Source organism: Humulus lupulus, chromosome 5 (genome assembly GCF_963169125.1).
Source record: "Humulus lupulus chromosome 5, drHumLupu1.1, whole genome shotgun sequence".
NCBI classification, from domain to species: domain Eukaryota; kingdom Viridiplantae; phylum Streptophyta; class Magnoliopsida; order Rosales; family Cannabaceae; genus Humulus; species Humulus lupulus.
This window is the reverse complement of record NC_084797.1, coordinates 181,895,461-181,913,291: the sequence shown is the minus strand read 5'-3', so window position 1 is coordinate 181,913,291 and position 17,831 is coordinate 181,895,461. Positions and strand designations below refer to the sequence as shown.

General features: G+C 34.2%; 1 long non-coding RNA gene across 2 annotated transcripts; it reads right to left on the bottom strand.

Moving 5' to 3' along the window:
- Nucleotides 1–14,212: 14,212 nt before the first annotated feature.
- LOC133833862 (uncharacterized) lies at nucleotides 14,213–17,191 on the bottom strand. Of its 2 annotated transcripts, XR_009893180.1 has the most exons (6): nucleotides 17,040–17,191; nucleotides 16,730–16,861; nucleotides 15,808–15,880; nucleotides 14,957–15,685; nucleotides 14,704–14,840; nucleotides 14,213–14,600 (listed from the first exon to the last, which is right to left on the bottom strand). It is a non-coding gene; the product is annotated as an uncharacterized LOC133833862 (long non-coding RNA). The 2 variants fall into 2 exon arrangements; XR_009893179.1 differs by lacking the exon at nucleotides 16,730–16,861.
- Between the last annotated feature and the right edge of the window lie 640 nt (nucleotides 17,192–17,831).

Here is a 17,831-nt window from a genome sequence, read left to right as displayed (position 1 = left end):
CTGCTTCTTTGAAAGATGAATTCCATGGCGGGACAGTAGACGCCCTTTCTTGGAATTTTCCATTGAGAAACGTTCAAGCACTTTACCAATGTAAGATGCTTGAGATAGAGCTAAAAGTTTGTTCTTTCTATCTCTGATGATCTGGATACCTAGAACATAACCTGCTTCACCCAAATCCTTCATCTGGAATTGAGTGCTCAGCCTATCCTTCACATCTGATAATTTCTTAACATTGTTTCCAATGAGTAACATATCATCTACATAAAGAACCAGGAATACCACTATTTGATTTTCCTTCAGTTGGTAAACACAAGGCTCATCAATATTTTGTTCAAAGCCATAGGTTTTGATTATTTCATCAAACCTAAGATTCCAGGAACGAGAAGCTTGCTTAAGTCTATAGATGGACCTATTTAACTTACAAACTTTTCCTTCTTGTCCAGATACTTTAAATCCTTCTGGCTGATCCATATAAATGACCTCGTCAAGCTTTCCATTAAGAAAAGCTGTCTTGACGTCCATTTGCCAAATCTCATAGTCGAGAGCGGCTGCTATGGATAGGAGGATGCGAATGGATTTGAGCATGGCTACCGGACTAAAAGTTTCCTCATAGTCCACGCCTTCTCTTTAGGTATAACTATTTGCCACTAATCGAGCTTTATAAGTCTTGATATTTCCATCAACACCTCGTTTCTTCTTGTAGATCCACTTGCACCCAATGACCCTAAAGTTACTAGGTGCTTCCACAAGATCCCAGACAGAATTTGAGTACATGGACTCAATTTCCCGTTTCATGGCTTCGAGCCATAGTTCCTTTTCAGGGCTTGCCATTGCCTGTTTGAAAGACAACGGATCATCATCACTAGTGTCACCAAAAACCATATTGGTTTCACCATCCAAACCATAGCGAACTGGGTTCTTCGAAACCCTCCCACTACGACAAGGCTTCGTGACTGTTTGCTCAGGAACAGTGGTACTTTCTTCATTTAAATCGACTTGCGTCAGTTGTACATGAAGAGTGGGAATTTCATCATCAACTTGCGTTGATGACGATGGAACATTGGTTGGAGTCAATTCTTTAACCATCTCCTCTAAAACTACTTTGCTGCCAGGTTTAAAGTTCTGGACATAGTCATTTTCCAGAAAAGTAGCATTTGTAGAAGTAAACACTTTCTTTTCTGAATGACTATAGAAAAGTCCACCCCGAGTACCTTTAGGATAGCCAACAAACATGCAAACTTCAGTTCGCGGTTCTAGCTTTCCCTCCTTTTTCCTCAGGACGTGAGCGGGACACCCCCAGATTCTATAATTGCGTAAACTAGGTTCACGACCATTCCAACGTTCTAAAGGTGTTTTGGGGATTGATTTTGACGGCACAATATTGAGAATGTCATTTGCGGTTTCAATTGCATGTCCCCATAACGAAGTTGGTAGAGTTGAGTAACTAAGCATGCATCTAACCATTTCCAATAAAGTTCTGTTTCGGCGTTCCGCTACACCATTTTGTTGCGGAGTACCTGGGGCAGTAAGTTGTGATAAAATCCCAAGTTCAATTAAATGATCTTGGAACTGCATATCCAAATATTCTCCACCCCTATCAGATCGCAAGATCTTTAACCTTTTATCTAATTGGTTCTGAGCCATTGCTAGGAATTCCTGAAACTTTGAAAATGTTTCTGATTTCCTATGCATTAGGTAAAGACATGAGTATCTAGAGTAATCGTCAATGAAAGTGACGAAATAATGAAAACCACCCCTGGCTTGTATATTTAAAGGTCCACAAACCTCTGAATGCATAAGACCAAGTGGTTCTTTGGCCCTATCGCCCTTTGCAGAGAATGGATGCTTGGTCAGTTTGCCTTCTAGACAAGATTCATAGACAGGTATTTCACCTAAGGTGAGTTCCCTCAAAGGTCCATCCTTTGTAAGTCTTTGAATCCTATCATAGCCAATGTGACCTAGTCTCAAGTGCCATAAATACGTCATATTATTGTTATCGGTCTTTTGACGTTTATTGGTCCTAGGTTTAACTACTTTGAATAAATAATTGTTAAGAGCGAGGGGTTCATTAGGTCGCAGAATATAAAGCCCGTTTTCCAAACATGCAATACACAATTGTGATCCATTGAAAGAAATAGATATATTAAAACTTGTGAAAGTCATAACAAATCATTCTAATTGCAACATAGAAACTGAAATTAAATTTCTACTGAAATCCGGAATAAAAAATACAACTTTTAAAATTAAGTATTTATTTCCGAACTTCAGATGAGCTATTCCTCTAGCTTGGACCTTAACGAACGCTCCGTTCCCAACTCTAAGCTTTAAGCCGCCTTCGTTCACTTCCTCCCACTATTCAAGAAGCTGTAAAGAGTTACAAACATGGTTAGTAGTTCCAGAATCATTAATCCAAACGGATTTATCATTCTCTAAAACACATGTTTCCAAGATAAATGAACTATAATCATTACCTTTGTTTTTCACTGCTAGAAACTTAGGGCAATCTCGTTTCCAATGCCCCTTCTCTTTGCAGTGAAAGCACTTATCTTTACTTTTCTTGTTCTTCCCCTTAGGCGTATGTGCACTTGGTTGTGCACTCGTCTTTGCAGCCTTTGCAGGCTTGGGGTTGTTTATTTGTCCACCTTTCCTCTTGTTTCCAGCTTTCGAAGACGAAGCTTGGTTAGCTTCTGCCTTAGCTAGATGTGCAACAACATCAGTAGTCTTATTTTCACCTCCTTTACTAGGTCCACCCATGACAGGTTCAATAATCTGAAGCTCATTCATGAGCTGCGTCAGACCATAGTTGAGTTGAGCACGAACGTGCAGACACGGTGCCATCCGAGAATTTACGGTGCCATCACGAACGTGCAGAGTTGGTGCTATCCAAGCATTTATGGTACCATCACGAGCATTGATGGTGCCATCACTAACGTGTGGAGACAATGCTCGTTCTGGGGATTCCTCAATCATGACGAACTCGGAGTTGTCACCAATAAACTTTATGTTGATATTCTGCTTCCAATTATGGAAGTTTTCTCCGGTGAGTTTCTCCATCGAAAGTTGAGAAAAGATGGGAGTAGACACTACTTAACTTAAAACTACCAATTATCAATAAAATAGAAATCAATCACATTTGCCCAATAAAACTTCTATTCATACAAATTTCAAGAAATAGCACAACATATACCAAAAATATGTAAGATATGAGAAAAAATACCAAAAATAATCATATCTCTATTTCTTTAGGTTTTTTTTTTTTTTAACTAATCTATGTTATCATTGTCCCGGTTGGCGAGAGTCAAAAATACCACTAGTTAAATAGAGTTGTAAACTCATTTAATAATGGACACCATTATTAACAACCTACTATTCGATCAAAATAAGAAAAAAAAATCTCTTATTTTATGAGCTAGACCCACGGTTTCAATAATCATAGATTTAGTTCTAGTAGTCACCGTAGGGGTGAGTCTAGTAGAATTTGACCTATAATTATCTATCTTTCGAAATCTAACATTGTCAAAATAACTAATGAACACCTTCCGTAGGGGGACGAATCAAAGCGCCTCGAGGCCCCATTAAGCTATTGACTATGTTAAACCAACGGTGGAGATCGAATAAAATTCTTAAAACAAGCTCATTATAAAATTAAAAATAGTATTTTTATTATTTATTTTTAGAAAATTAATGACTATGGTTTTCCAAAAAAAAATTAAACAGATTAAAAAATTTTAAAACCAAAGTCCTATAATTTCTTGTTAATTCTAAAGTGTCACATTGAAACAAATTCAATTAATTTAGAATTAATTTGTTGCTAATCAATATTTAGGTTTAACTAATATAATGAACCTATACAATTAAGTCCAACTCAGGTAAATGGGCCTTAACAATTGGGCTTGTATGGAGGAGGGTTGGGTCCAGTATGTCGTTCCCACTACAAATGCCCCCTATCTTCCATACAAGGTCCAAAAGACAGGAATTTAAACCTTCGTTTTATTAATTGTTATTAATTGATTAGGCTCATTATAGTCATGCAAAGCAAATGGGCTTTCGCAAGTGGAATCACCCACAAGAGAGGAATTTAAACTTTACATTTTCTAATGGGCCCAAATAAAACCTATCATTTTATGAATATTTTATTTGGCAAAATACCATATATCTAACAAACATATGTGCCACTGTATGCATCTAAGCCCAATTGCAAAAATACCACATATAGTGCAACACAGACATGTTATAATTGGATGGGCCTAATCATGTTACTATATGAGCAATTCTATGAATTTATGCAAAAATACCACAATTTATTTCATTTGCAAAAATACCACAATTAATTATCTAGAATTTATAAAAAAAAATTCAAATTAATCAAATTTTTATAAAAAATAATAAGTCAATTTAAATGAAATTTATCAACAATTAACAATAGTTAATTTAAATTTCATTTATCAACAATCAACTTGGTTTTAGGTTAATTTGATAAAAAAAAATATTAATTTAATTTAAATAGGATTTATCAACAATTAACCAAAGTTAATTTAAATCTCATTTATTGAAAAAATATATTTTGTTAATTGGCTGAAAAAAATGATATTTTTCAAAATTTAACCAATTTTAAATTTTAAAATCAATATCTTAACTATTTTCTAAAATATCTTGTGTTGTTACAACTATTATCTAATATTTTAACCATTTAAAAATAATAAAATACAAATAGTTATAACAACCCTAAAATATCTCAAATAGTTAAACAAATTCAAATATCCATAAAAATATCTAACTAACAATGTTCAAATTTCAAATAATTTAAATATTAAAAACTATAGAATAAAAAGATATTTATATTTTCAAATAAAGATTTAATAAAACAAAATCAAGAATTTAAATGAAAATATCTTAAATATCTGATATCATAATTCTAATATTTAAAATTAAGTTGTTAGTCTATTTTTAAATTTGAAGTTGAATGTTTGTAGAAAATATCTAATTATTTAAATCTCAACTAACAAAAATATCTATATTTAAAAAAAAATTAGATGATGAAACGAAAAAGATATTTTTGGTTTTGATTATAAATAATTTATTTCTACAAATTTTAATTTTAAAAAAAATATTTTTTTTAAAAAAAAAAATTTGGATGAATAGTATCTGTGGTACTGTTCACGGGTACTGTTCATCGTGCTGGTGTGCGTGGGCGCGTGCGGGGCGTGCGCGGGTGGCGCGCGGGCGGGCGCGCGCGCATGGGAGCCAGGCCAAATTTTTCCAAAAAAAAATTTTTGAGCAATTTTTCAAACCAAAACCATTTTCTAATTAATTTTTAACATGTTTTACACAAAATAAAAGCATATATACAAATTAATAGCATAGAAAACACAACAAAATAACCTAAAAATTGCTGAAATTCACATAAAATCAATATGCTTCATAAAAACATGAAAATCATCCAATTATTCAAACATATCAAATAATCCAATTTTAAATATGTTCATGCATGAAAATAAATATTACCAAAGGCTCTGAGGCCAGATGTTGGATTAGCTTATACAGGATCTTTATTTATTTTCATGTATATCTAATATTAAACAAATTAATACAAGTTAGCCTAAAACATGTTTCTAAAATTGAATTCAAAGAGAAACAAATAAAAGAATACTTACAGTATACGCAGCGGAATTAAAGAGTCCTTCCTTCAGTTTCTCTAACTCTTGTATCCTTTCTGTCGCAGAGTATTATCAAGAAACTGAACTGATCTTCTATTTTCTTCACAATCTTCGAATGTATCCTAGGAACCACCTAGACTAGTGTGGGCAATTCTCAACACATGAGATAGATATAGAGAGAAGAAGAGAAAATAACAAAGAGGCTAAGAAAAGGACTTGTGTTTATAGAGAATCTAAAACTATCAGAAAATCTGACTTGAGACTTATATATCGTCTCTAAAATCTTCTCTCTAAGCACTCCTTTTATAGACTCAATTAGGCCATTTAATTTAATTAAAAAATCAATAAAATAACAGCCATTTTGAAGCCCTAGGTCGAAATTATCATGGGCTATAGGCCCGTGAAATTTCTCATTTGATTATAAGCCCATTGGACTTAAAATCAAGGCCTGTATTATTTTCTATTGATTTAATTAATTAAATAATTATTTAAATCCTTTGTCAAATTAATTATTTATCATTTGAACCTTGATTTAAATTTATTTATTAATTTAGATACCAATTTATCTTAATTAATAAATCTGCCATAATTTATCTTTTCTTCTCAAAATTACACAACTCTGTGAAACTATCCAAAATTGACCTGGTCTACTTTGATAATTCTAATTGATGATTAAATCGATTAATTGAGACTATCTAGATGATTTTATCCAAGGTACAATGGGGACCATAGGCCTATGAAATCAAGCTCCAATAAGTTATCATAAATCTAACAAATAAATTTACTAACTTATTAATTCCTCGTGACTCCACTATAGACTTGGAATTGCACTCTTGAATTCATAGAACGCTCTATAACAAATATAGATACGCTATTAATTATCCATTGTTACAACCATAATTGTCACTCAATCCTCTATAGACGGTCTACAATGAGATAGGACTAAAATACTGTTTTACCCTTCATTGTATTTTATCCTTAAAACACTTAGTTCCTTGTAAATGATATTTCAGTAAACTAATTTAATTACTGAAATAAGATCTCTATCATTTAACACCTTGAACCAAACTAAAAGGAAACCATCATTTCACTTCTTCACCAGAAGCTATAGATGTTCATATCTATGATTAACACTCCCACTCAATTATACTACCAAGTTCCCAAGATGTAAGTATAGGCTAGTCCGTAGGGTAAGCTGGCAACGAACAAGTCAAAGAACTCAAATAATACAATCAGTTAGAATACTAACCACTAAGAATTGAGAATGAATTGACATATGGTCAACTATATGATATGACTAGAATAGATAATAACGGTATGTTTACTTATCTTATCAACTGTCAATATCGGTCCTGTCCGATGTAATAAATACATTCGATCTTATCTACTTTGCTAATGTTCTGGAAAGAACATAACACTATAATGTGTAAGTAGATCATATCATAGATTGGCAAGTCAGTGTAAATCCGGTGCACTGACTAATCTTAGGACTAACTTATTTTGAACATATAATCATATTTATATTCCACTGTGATTACGTCACTATAAATAAGAATAGCTATATGCTCGGGATTTAATAGAAGTTTATATTAAACAAATAATCATGAGAATAAAACATGTGAGCAAAGTGATTGACCAAGTCAAAAAATTATTTCTATTCTTTTATTGATAATAAAATGAGATTACAAATAATTTGGGTTTTAATTAGGGCATAAAACCCCAACAGCCCTCGACAATGGCTACGTATCCAGTGCTAACTCAATAACGAACTGAATCTCCCTGTGTGGTGGCAGTCCTGGTAAATCCTTAGTAAACACATCCAAGAACTCACGCACCAATCTGGTCTCTCCCTGCCCTACTGGCATAACCCTTATGGTATCCACCACACTGGCTAGGAAACCTATACAACCTCCCTGCAATAGGTCTCTAGCCCTCAGTGCTGATATCATGGGTATGCGGGGTCCATCCACAGCACCCACAAAAAAAAGGGATCCTCTCCCTCAGGCTCCATAGTCACCATCCTCTTCCTACAATCAATGGTAGCCCCATATCTAACAATCCAATCCATCCCCAAGATCATAACAAAGTCATCCATACTCAACTCAATCAAGTCTACTGATAGTTCCCTACAATCTATCATCACTGGCAGTGCTCTAATCCATCACCTAGAAACTACCAGTTCCGATGTAGGAAATATAGTGCCAAACTCCGGGGTATAATACTCACTAGGTATACACAATCTATCAATCACTTTACTAGAAACAAACGAATGTGTAGCACCAGAGTCAATCAATACAATATAAGAAGAGCCAGTGCTAGAAAGCAGGCCTGTCACTACTGAGGGACTAGCCTCGGCCTCCGTCTGTGTCAAGGTGAACACTCGAGTTGGAGTCAAGCTGTCCACCTTCCATGGTTCCTCCTTCTTCGATATTGGGTAGTCCTTCTTGAGGTGTTCCACCACCCCGCATAGATAGCAAGCCTTCGCTCGACATTCGCCCAGATTGTGCTTCCTACACCTCGTGCACTCTGGGTAACTTCTCCATGTCCCACCGCCTCCCTGGCGGCCACCCTGAGCACCCCAATCCCTCCTATCAGGACCAGCAGTGGTCGAAGTGTCAGGGGTCTTCCTCTTAAAATCATTGGGGCCTCCGCCCCTACCAGACCCTGTGTATGGAGGCACCACCCTGTGAACCTCCTATTTCACCGCATTCTCTCTCGAGATCTTATTCTCCGCCTCATCAGCGGTAAGAGCCTTCTCAATAGCCTAGGCATAAGTCATTCCCCCTGGTACTGTTGTGATTCTCACATCTTGGGCTATCATAGAATTAAGCCCTCAAATAAATCAGTCTTGTCTAGCTGCACCAATAGGCACTAAGTGTGGTGCAAACTTTGCAAGCCTATCAAACTTCAGGGCTTCCTCTGTAAAAATGTACATTCATAAATATATATCTTAATCAATTTAAAATGCTCAGGGTCGGCACCCTTAGGCCGAGCCTTTTGTTTTTTCAACTGACTTCAGCTTGCTTATGCCAAGTCCATTGTTTATTTAGCTGACCCCGGCTCACAGTGGTCGAGCTGTGTCCTGTGCGCAAGTCATCAGCCCTGGCTCTCTTACATCATTCATTTCAAGTTTCGCAAAACAATGTCACAGTTATACAACACATATATCCAGATACAGGAAATCTCAGTCCCAACACAACCACACAAGGGTGCAGTTTTCTTACCTTAAATCCTGAGCGAAGAAAACAGGGCAGTCTCGAGCACGATTCTCAGTCCTAAGCCTTGGCAATAAACCTAGTCACAGTGGTCAATGGGTAATCATCAATTTTTAATTCAAATAAATACTTAGGATCTAATAGCTAGCCTCTGGGACATCGATTTCTACTAAATCGAGTAGTAGAAATCATCCTGAGCACTTAGGTTCGAACCCCCGAGCCTTACCAATCAAAGAAACCAACCTAAGGCAAAATAGCCTAGGCGAGCCACGACCTGGCCCTAAGGGTCGCGGTGTGCCCCCACGTCAGAGACACAATCTTCAAGCATCAGGGGAGGCGGCCCGCGACTTGCCCCCTAGGGCCGCAGCGTTCCTTCAAGACAGAGAGCACACCGAGGTATTCTGGGCATATGGGTCATGACGCTCAAGAGCTGGGTCGTGGTGCACCCCTATGAGCCTAGAATTTATGGGTTTGCTCTACATCTCCCCAGCCAAAAAACCTCAAAGCTTCAAACTTAATAAAAATCCCAGCCAAGACCAAACTCAGCTACGAGTTTAGGAATTTTATCCACCCACTTTAAACACAAAACCACAACAATTATACCGAAGCCACTACCCTAACTCATTAGAAATTCATACTCTATATCTAGCTTAATTCTACCCCAACAACAAGAATTCCCTAACATAATTAGAGACAAGAACTTACCTCAATTGATGTTGAATCCTCATAAGCTTCCTGCTTCTACCAGCCTCAAATTCCTAACTTCTTAAGCTTCAAGTTTATCTTTTCCCTACCTTAGCCTGAGCCTTTCCTCTTCAATTCCTTCAGCTGCTCTAGCTTCAATCGCAAGAGGGAGTGAGGGAGAAATCGTGAGTGAGTGAGAGTGAGAGAGAGAGAGAGAGCTGAGAGTCTTCCACCACTTTCTGGCTATTCCTAAGAATTTTTACTGAGTATATCCCTTGCTTAAGCAAAAGACTATTTTTCCCCTTTAAGCGTATCAATCTTCTTAAGGATACTAAGGGTAAATGGTCATTCCGCTCCCAGTTCCCACTAATTCCTCAAGTGATCCTACTATTAATCAATTAAACCCATCATGTCCAATTAACTACCAAATACTTATTCATCATCTAATAACTCCCAAAATATTTTTCTAAATTCCAAAAAATACCCTTAGGCTTCCCCTTGAGCCAGGTATTAAACCTCGCTGTGACTATTTTGCTAATCCGCTCACTAGGACTGTCTTGAGCCATATACTGCAAATACATCCACATAATAATGTGGTCTCAACAATTTATCACATCCTACTATTAATCAATTAAACCCATCAAGTCCAATTAACTACCAAATACTTATTCATCATCTAATAACTCCCAAAATATTTCTCTAAATTCCAAAAAATACCCTTAGGCTTCCCCTTGAGCCAGGTATTAAACCTCGCTGTGACTATTTCGCTAATTCACTTACTAGGACTGTCTCGAGCCATATACTGCAAATACATCCACATAATAATGTGGTCTCAAAAATTTATCACATATAATCACATGTATGCCCTCAACGGGAAAAAAATTACAAATATGCCCTTATAAGCTATAAAGGGCCCACATGCATATCTAATACACATAGACATGCATATCACATATTCATATAATCATATTAATCATGCATGCCACATAGTCACACATTTAACCATTTAAACATACATATAAACCAATTAAGCCCTCTCGGCACGCTAATCAAGGCCCTAAGCCCTATTAGCAATTTTGGGTCGTTACACATATGAAGTTTTGATATGCTATAGAAAAAAAGGAAACTCTGCCCATTTTATTTTTAAATTTATTAATTGAACATATTTTTGTTCAATTACAATATTAGTTTTATTTTCATTATTAACTTAGGAATTAGGTAGATATTATCATTACGGTTAAATCATGGATTCTTGAAAATAGAGAAACATAAGAATTTCAAGACGGATTCAACCAATTTTTAGAATTTTTCCAAACAAATTGTAGTGATTCAGAAAGAATTCATTTTCCATGTATAGATTGTTGTAATGGATCAAAAGGAAATATTACCATGATAAAGAATCATATATTTTGTCGGGGATTTGATACAATTTGTCGTACATGGCATTGGCATGGGGAATCATTGATAAATAATAATCCCTATCCATTTGGGAGACGAGGAGTTGATGATTTGGATTATAGTGATTTTGACGATCATCCTATGGAATTGCTCGATGAAGCACAAGAAGAGTTTGTTGATGATCCTTCACAATTTGATAAATTTTTTAGAGATGCAAATAAATCATTATTCAATTGTTCTCTGAAACAAAGATTACCACCGATGGTGAAATTTTACAACAAAAAATGTAGAAAATGGAGTGAACGATAAATGTTTTAGTCAATTTTTAGCTGCTTTTAAAGAGATTTTGTCGTTAGATATTTGCTTCCCTGGGTGTACGCATGAAGTGAAGAAAACTTTGAATTGCATGGGGTTGAAGTATTAGAAGATCCATGCATGTTTGAACGATTGTATGTTATATCGTAAAGAGTATGCAGACATCGACATTTGCCCAAAATGTGATTTACCCCGCTATAAACCTAACAAGAGTAAGGAGATTAGGAAACTCATTCCTCAGAAAGTGATGTGGTACTTGCCATTGATTTCACGGCTTAAGCGGTTATATCGAAGTGTAGAACACTCTGAAAACTTAAATGGCATGAGACTAGGCGAATGAAAGATGGTAAACTCCAACATCCTACAAATTCGCAGGCTTGGAAAAAAAGTTAATAACTTAAATCCAGAATTTAAAACTGAAGCAAAACATCTTTGTTTAGTTCTAGTTGTCGATGGTGTAAATCCACATAATTCTCTAAGTAGTAGGCATAGTTTGTGACCTATCTTCCTTGTTATGTACAATCTTCCTCTATGGTTATTGATGATAGAAATTCTTTGATGCTCGCGTTAATGATTTCATACCCAAAATAACCGGGACACGATATAGATGTTTATTTGGCACCATTAAATGATTATTTGAAATATTTGTATGAAAATGTTGTTGAGGCATATGACTGTTTTAAGAAAGGATTCTTTAACTTAAAAGTTGTGTTATTGTGGATTGTTAACTATTTACCGACTTATGGTAATCTATCAGGGTTAAGCATAAAATGTTACTAGGGATGTGCAATATGTTGCACTAACACAAGTGCTCTTCGTCTGTCGAATGAGCGCAAAATGTGTTATACAGGTCATAGATGATAATTTCCCCTAAATCATCGTTATGGAAAGAAAAAAAACATTTGATGGTGATAAAGAACAAGGTGTTGCTCCTTTGCCACTTTCAAGGCAACAAATTCTTAAAGAAGTAGAGAAAATTGATTTCAAGTATGGAAAAATGAAGAAAAATAAGAAAGTAAATGGATGCTTCCAAAGGAAATTAGTTTTTTTTTTTTGTCTCCCTAACTAGAAAGATTTACTTGTTCAACATTGTTTGGATGTCATGCACAGAGAAAAAAAATGTGTGCAAAAGTATTATAGTTACATTACTTGATATTACTGGTAAAACTAAGGATGGTATAACTAGTCGTTTAGATCTTGTTGAAATGGGTATACGAACTGGTTTAGCACCTGAAGAGAAAGCTAAAGGCACATATTTACCTCCTTCTTGTTTCACATTGTCTAGACAAGAGAAAAAAGTCACATGTAAATCATTTGCAGAGATGAAAGTGTCTTATGGGTATGAAATCATATGATTGTCATATGTTAATGCAACAATTACTTCCAATTGCAATCCAATCAGTCTTACCGAAAATAGTTCGAGATTGTTTGACAAATATTTGTATATTCTTCAACCATTTATGCGGAAAAGAATTAGAAATGAAAAAATTGGATGCATTGCATGGTAAGATAGCTAGTATGGTTGAATGTTATATGTATGAAGGTGTTGAAAAGTTATGTATGTAACCACTATCATCTTGAAGCTAGTATGGTTGAATGTTATATATCGGAAGAGGCAGTAGAATTTTGCTTAGAATACATGAGTGGGGTTGAAGCAATCGGAATCAGCAAACCTAAGAATAACTCAGATGGGGTTGATAAAGGACTACGAGGGAACAAAATAGTTATCACCGTATCTAAGGCAGAATTAGATCAAATTCAATCGGTTGTGATGAAAAATAATCTCAAGATTCAATCATATATAATGTAAGTAGTTTATTTTAAAGATAATACATTTCAATCATATATATTAAAGTAGTGATTTTCTTTTTGTTGTTTAACTTGTTTGTACTCTTTTTTTTTTTTTAGTGATCACATGGAGATATAACAGTTGATGATTCCAAACAAGGTTACAATACCTACTACTAATTGAATTAAATAATTAAATAAACTAACTATTGATTTGTACCCAATGTCGTACCACCTATTAATTTGCCATTTTCCTAGAGTGCGGAGTCAAATTTTGTTGTGTGCCCTATTTTGCCTCTCTAATATTATATTATTTTATATAAAGGTGATATTTTATTAAATATTAAATTATTTAATATGTATGATTTTAGAACAATATAGTACCTACTATAGTGATATAGTACGTACTACGGTGATATTGCGTACTACCTAGTGATATGTCAATCAACATCCTCCAACAATAAATGTGATATTTTAAGGAGAATTTTGTTATTTTATTTTATAGGAAATTTAAATGCAAACAAAAAATTATGAGATATTATTGAATTTTTTTTAGTTGTTCCTTTATTTCAACCTACACGTGTTGTGACCCTAATGATCTACATATTCCCATTATCATTTTTTGTTATTTTGAACAAAAATTTATTTTCCTCATTAGCTTATATATAAAGATTTGTACACAAGTTTTTCTTCAACAAATTCTCATAAGAAGAGCTTTGCCAGAAACCCTAAAGACATGTTAACCCAAGCTAAAGGGAGTTTAAGTGAATCGAAAGCCAATCAAAGACCAATGCGAGTGTATGAAGAAGTGGAATATTACGAACCAAAGGAACATAAAATACTACCAGAAGATCATTTCAAGTATCTTAGTGAATTAGAGAAGAAGTTCTATAAGGCTAATTTCAGTAGGGTGCAAGCTACATGCGACAAATGGGCGATAGAGAATGAGGTTGCTTCACTGAAAGAAAGGATCGATGATTTAGAGGGGCAACCTCCTTGACATGCAAAAAAAGAAGGAGGACTTGGCTGCGGATAGGTAGGTTTAAATATGGATATTGCACAAATGAAAAATGAAGCTCATAATCAATACAGAAGGAACCTGGACCTCCTCACTCGTGAAAATGTATCTCATTCTTCAAATGTAATGGATCTTAATTAACCTATATAACTGTTGATGCCTTTTTTTTTTATCTCTATTATTGATGACTATTAAATCTTATTATTATCCTTACAGGTTATATTTTAAGTTTGCAAATTTTCTTAAAGAGCTCACAAAATGTCTTGCACAATAATTTTCCTTATATTGGAAATTTCCCTTCCGATTTGTGCCTTTTGTTAGAATACACCAATGGATTTCTTCATTGCAGTAATAGCAACATCGATCGTCTCCTTCATCTTCTCATCTATCCTCCTTATTTCATCCCTAAGGATTCAGTTGTAGCAAGTGTTGTTCGAGCTAGACCCAATTTAGATGGACGATGCAGTCATGTTGTATATTGGGCTGCTAGGATGCCTCTGGTACACTGGCTTTATATAGGGGAATCTGCCAAATATTTTATAACACATTGAACCAGCATTTTTAATATCCTTAAGGACAAACTAAGAAATCAGTAAAAACAACAATGTTTAATACGATCTTTATTTACCTTGTTACCATTATAATCTCCGTCCTTCAAGGCAAATGACCTAAGCTTTGAGAGTCATTGGTATTTCCAATAAGCAAGAGAAGTCTGTGGCCTGGGGTATATGTTTGCTTCTATTTAATGTGATTCTACTAGAATATCTACAAAAAAACAGTGAGTTAAGTTACTAGCAACACCACATTGAAACTGAAAAAATGCTAATGGCTGAGAAATTATAACTTGAAGAAATAATGTACATCCTGACAAGTATCCATACCCCTTACTAGACAGATTTAAGGTTTTCCCGTCCACGCAGGCCTATCAAACTGTCATGGAGGAATTTGACAACAAAAGACGCCTAGTTCAGCATCTTGATTTTTTCAATATCTTGAAGCACATTAAGGTACTCCTTTCGGACATAGGTACTAGAAGTTGGTACTAAGAATGTGCCCATTGCAACAAACATAAATCGGCCAACAAAATAGATGTCGGCTTGATCATCTTCCATAGCTTTTTTCATCAAGTCATTGCATATAGACTGCTTTTCATTGTGTATTTCCTCGTATATTTTGTTCTCATCATCAGTGACAAAATCAAAGTAGATTTCCTTGCCCCCATCCTTGATTCCTATAATACTCTCGAATGATTCAACCGTTATAGGGCAACTTACTTCGTCAAACTTGAGTTCTCAATTATCGATATCCATGTTGTTGTACAAGTACCATATAAGCCCACCCCTGACACTCAGGACCTCGGTACGTGGGAGGGAACCAAATCTGATGTCCCTAATAAGTTGCTTTTGCTTAGGAGTCATATTCTTCATAGTATTGATTATCTTCTCCCCTTGACAACGACAACCAAGTGTGTCATAGATCTTCTCCTCCTCTTGCATACTACATTCTTTAACGGGTTTATTTCTGGAAGCTTCACTAGTTTCTTTCATTAGGGTCTATTTGACCAGCCGTCTAATCAGTGCCTCAACAGACCCCATTTCATTAGGTTTGTCCTGCCATTTAAAAAAGATGGGTCAGTTCAGTGGACAATGAACCCCTTACCAAACATATTTATAAAAAAAATGATTCTCAAGTGTATGGCTTAGCTCATCTTCAGATGAAATTTTTACTTTACCCTTGTTACTGGCCTTTGTCCGCTTCACAGTGGACTTGTATGAATCATCATCCTTTCATTTTCTTGTTGACATCTAATTGGATTGATTCAATATTAATAGCAGAACAGTGTTACTTCTCAAGCAATATAATCTCTTTTCAAGCAATGCATTCTCAACCAAACATTATGAAGCAATATACTCTGACCATAAGCAATGCATTTTCAACCAAAGATAAATTGACCATTATTATGCAATATACTCTGACCATAAGCAATATATTCTCAATCAAAGATAAATTGAACATTATCAAGCAATATAATCTATTATTAAGCTATTGTAGAAAAAATTACATAATACTTAGCAAGATAATTACTATATTTTGTTCCAACATTACTATACTATTCAACAATAATCATGATCAAATGACTCTAACAATAGCATTTGTCTTATAACAACCATATAACACTAAAAAAAGGACTAATACTGATGACTATTCTATAATATATTACTACTAAGTAACCAAGTGACAATCAAACAAAAAATACTAAACCAAATAAATATTTTTCCTTATAACTTTTCTTAAATATTTTTTCTTAACCATATAAATAATTTTTCTTAACCATACTAAGCAGCAATTTTGTACTCTGTTTTCAGCAATGGGGTTTCAAATTAAATTTATAATTTTCTAAACTTTCCATCAATGCTTTATGAAAGGGAAGACAAATTTATAGGACATTCCAATCAATTTATCAAACACAAGCAAAGGATTCTCAACCCAAAAGATTTTTTTTAATCAATTTTTTGTATTCTATTTCAAATGTAAGAAAGGAAAAAATATTATGGCTTTATACATCGATCATACCATGCGCAAAGAAACACTAATAGAGACAAAATAAAGAAAAAAAACCCCAAACTTTGGCAAAAAAATAAATAAATTCTCACCTTAAAAGATAATTACTCGAAATGGTGCTTTAGGAACCCATTTTAACCTTAACCGTGATCTATTTCTGTCATGAAACTTGAAACTATAAATGGTACTTAAGCAACCACAGTCACGAAACTTGAAACTTTATCCTATTAACAAATCACACTACTTAAATAAATCACTTGAAATATAAAGAACTTAAAAGCCCTAACTTTTGCAATAACTCGCATAAAAAAACACAACTTTACTAAGAATGAAATGAGGAAATAAATTTTTGAAGCAAAAGAACATGATATTGTTGATGATCAAAGAACAAAAGTTGCTCACCTTAACAGAGATGTCCAAATCTTCTCACGAACGCGGAAGATTAGGGCGTTTTGGTTCTAGAATGTAAATGGATTTCAACGAATTAGAGAGGGAAGAGAGGGAATGAGAGAAAGAAGAGAGTAAATGTGGCTTTGGTCACAGGTGTTGCTTAATTTGTGATGCTTGCAGCTTTTCTAAAGCTTAACTGGTTAATAAACTGGTTCCCTACCAAAATACTGTTGTTATTTTTATTATTTTAAATTCAAATAATTAAGAAATGAGTCAAATGATTATTATCCGTCAGATAATTGATATATATTACATGTAAACGACCCAGATTAACTGTAGAACCGGTCACGCGACGTGACTACATTAGTGCTCTATATATATTAACATATATAAAAGTTATTCTCTCATATTGTTCTCTTTTTTTTTGTTTTCAAAATTTTTAGTTTTTCTCTTCATTCTTTTTCTCTTCATTCTTAATTAGATGAAACATACTTTTTTATATAATAATAATAATAATAATAATAATAATTACAGCTACTACTTTGTTCAAAGTAGAATGATTTATTTTTATTTATATTTTTTTTAAATGAATGTAATTATTAATACTGAATAAATTTTTATGTTAAATAAATTATTTTATTTTTAACCGATATAATCTCTTTTGTTACTAGTAGTTACAATTTCTTTTAAACGTTTGTTGCTTACTTTATGAAATCGAACATTTTTGTATATGTTTGTTACAAACTTAGTTTTATAGATTTTTGTTACTAATATGTTAACTAAATTCATAAATTAATTTTATAA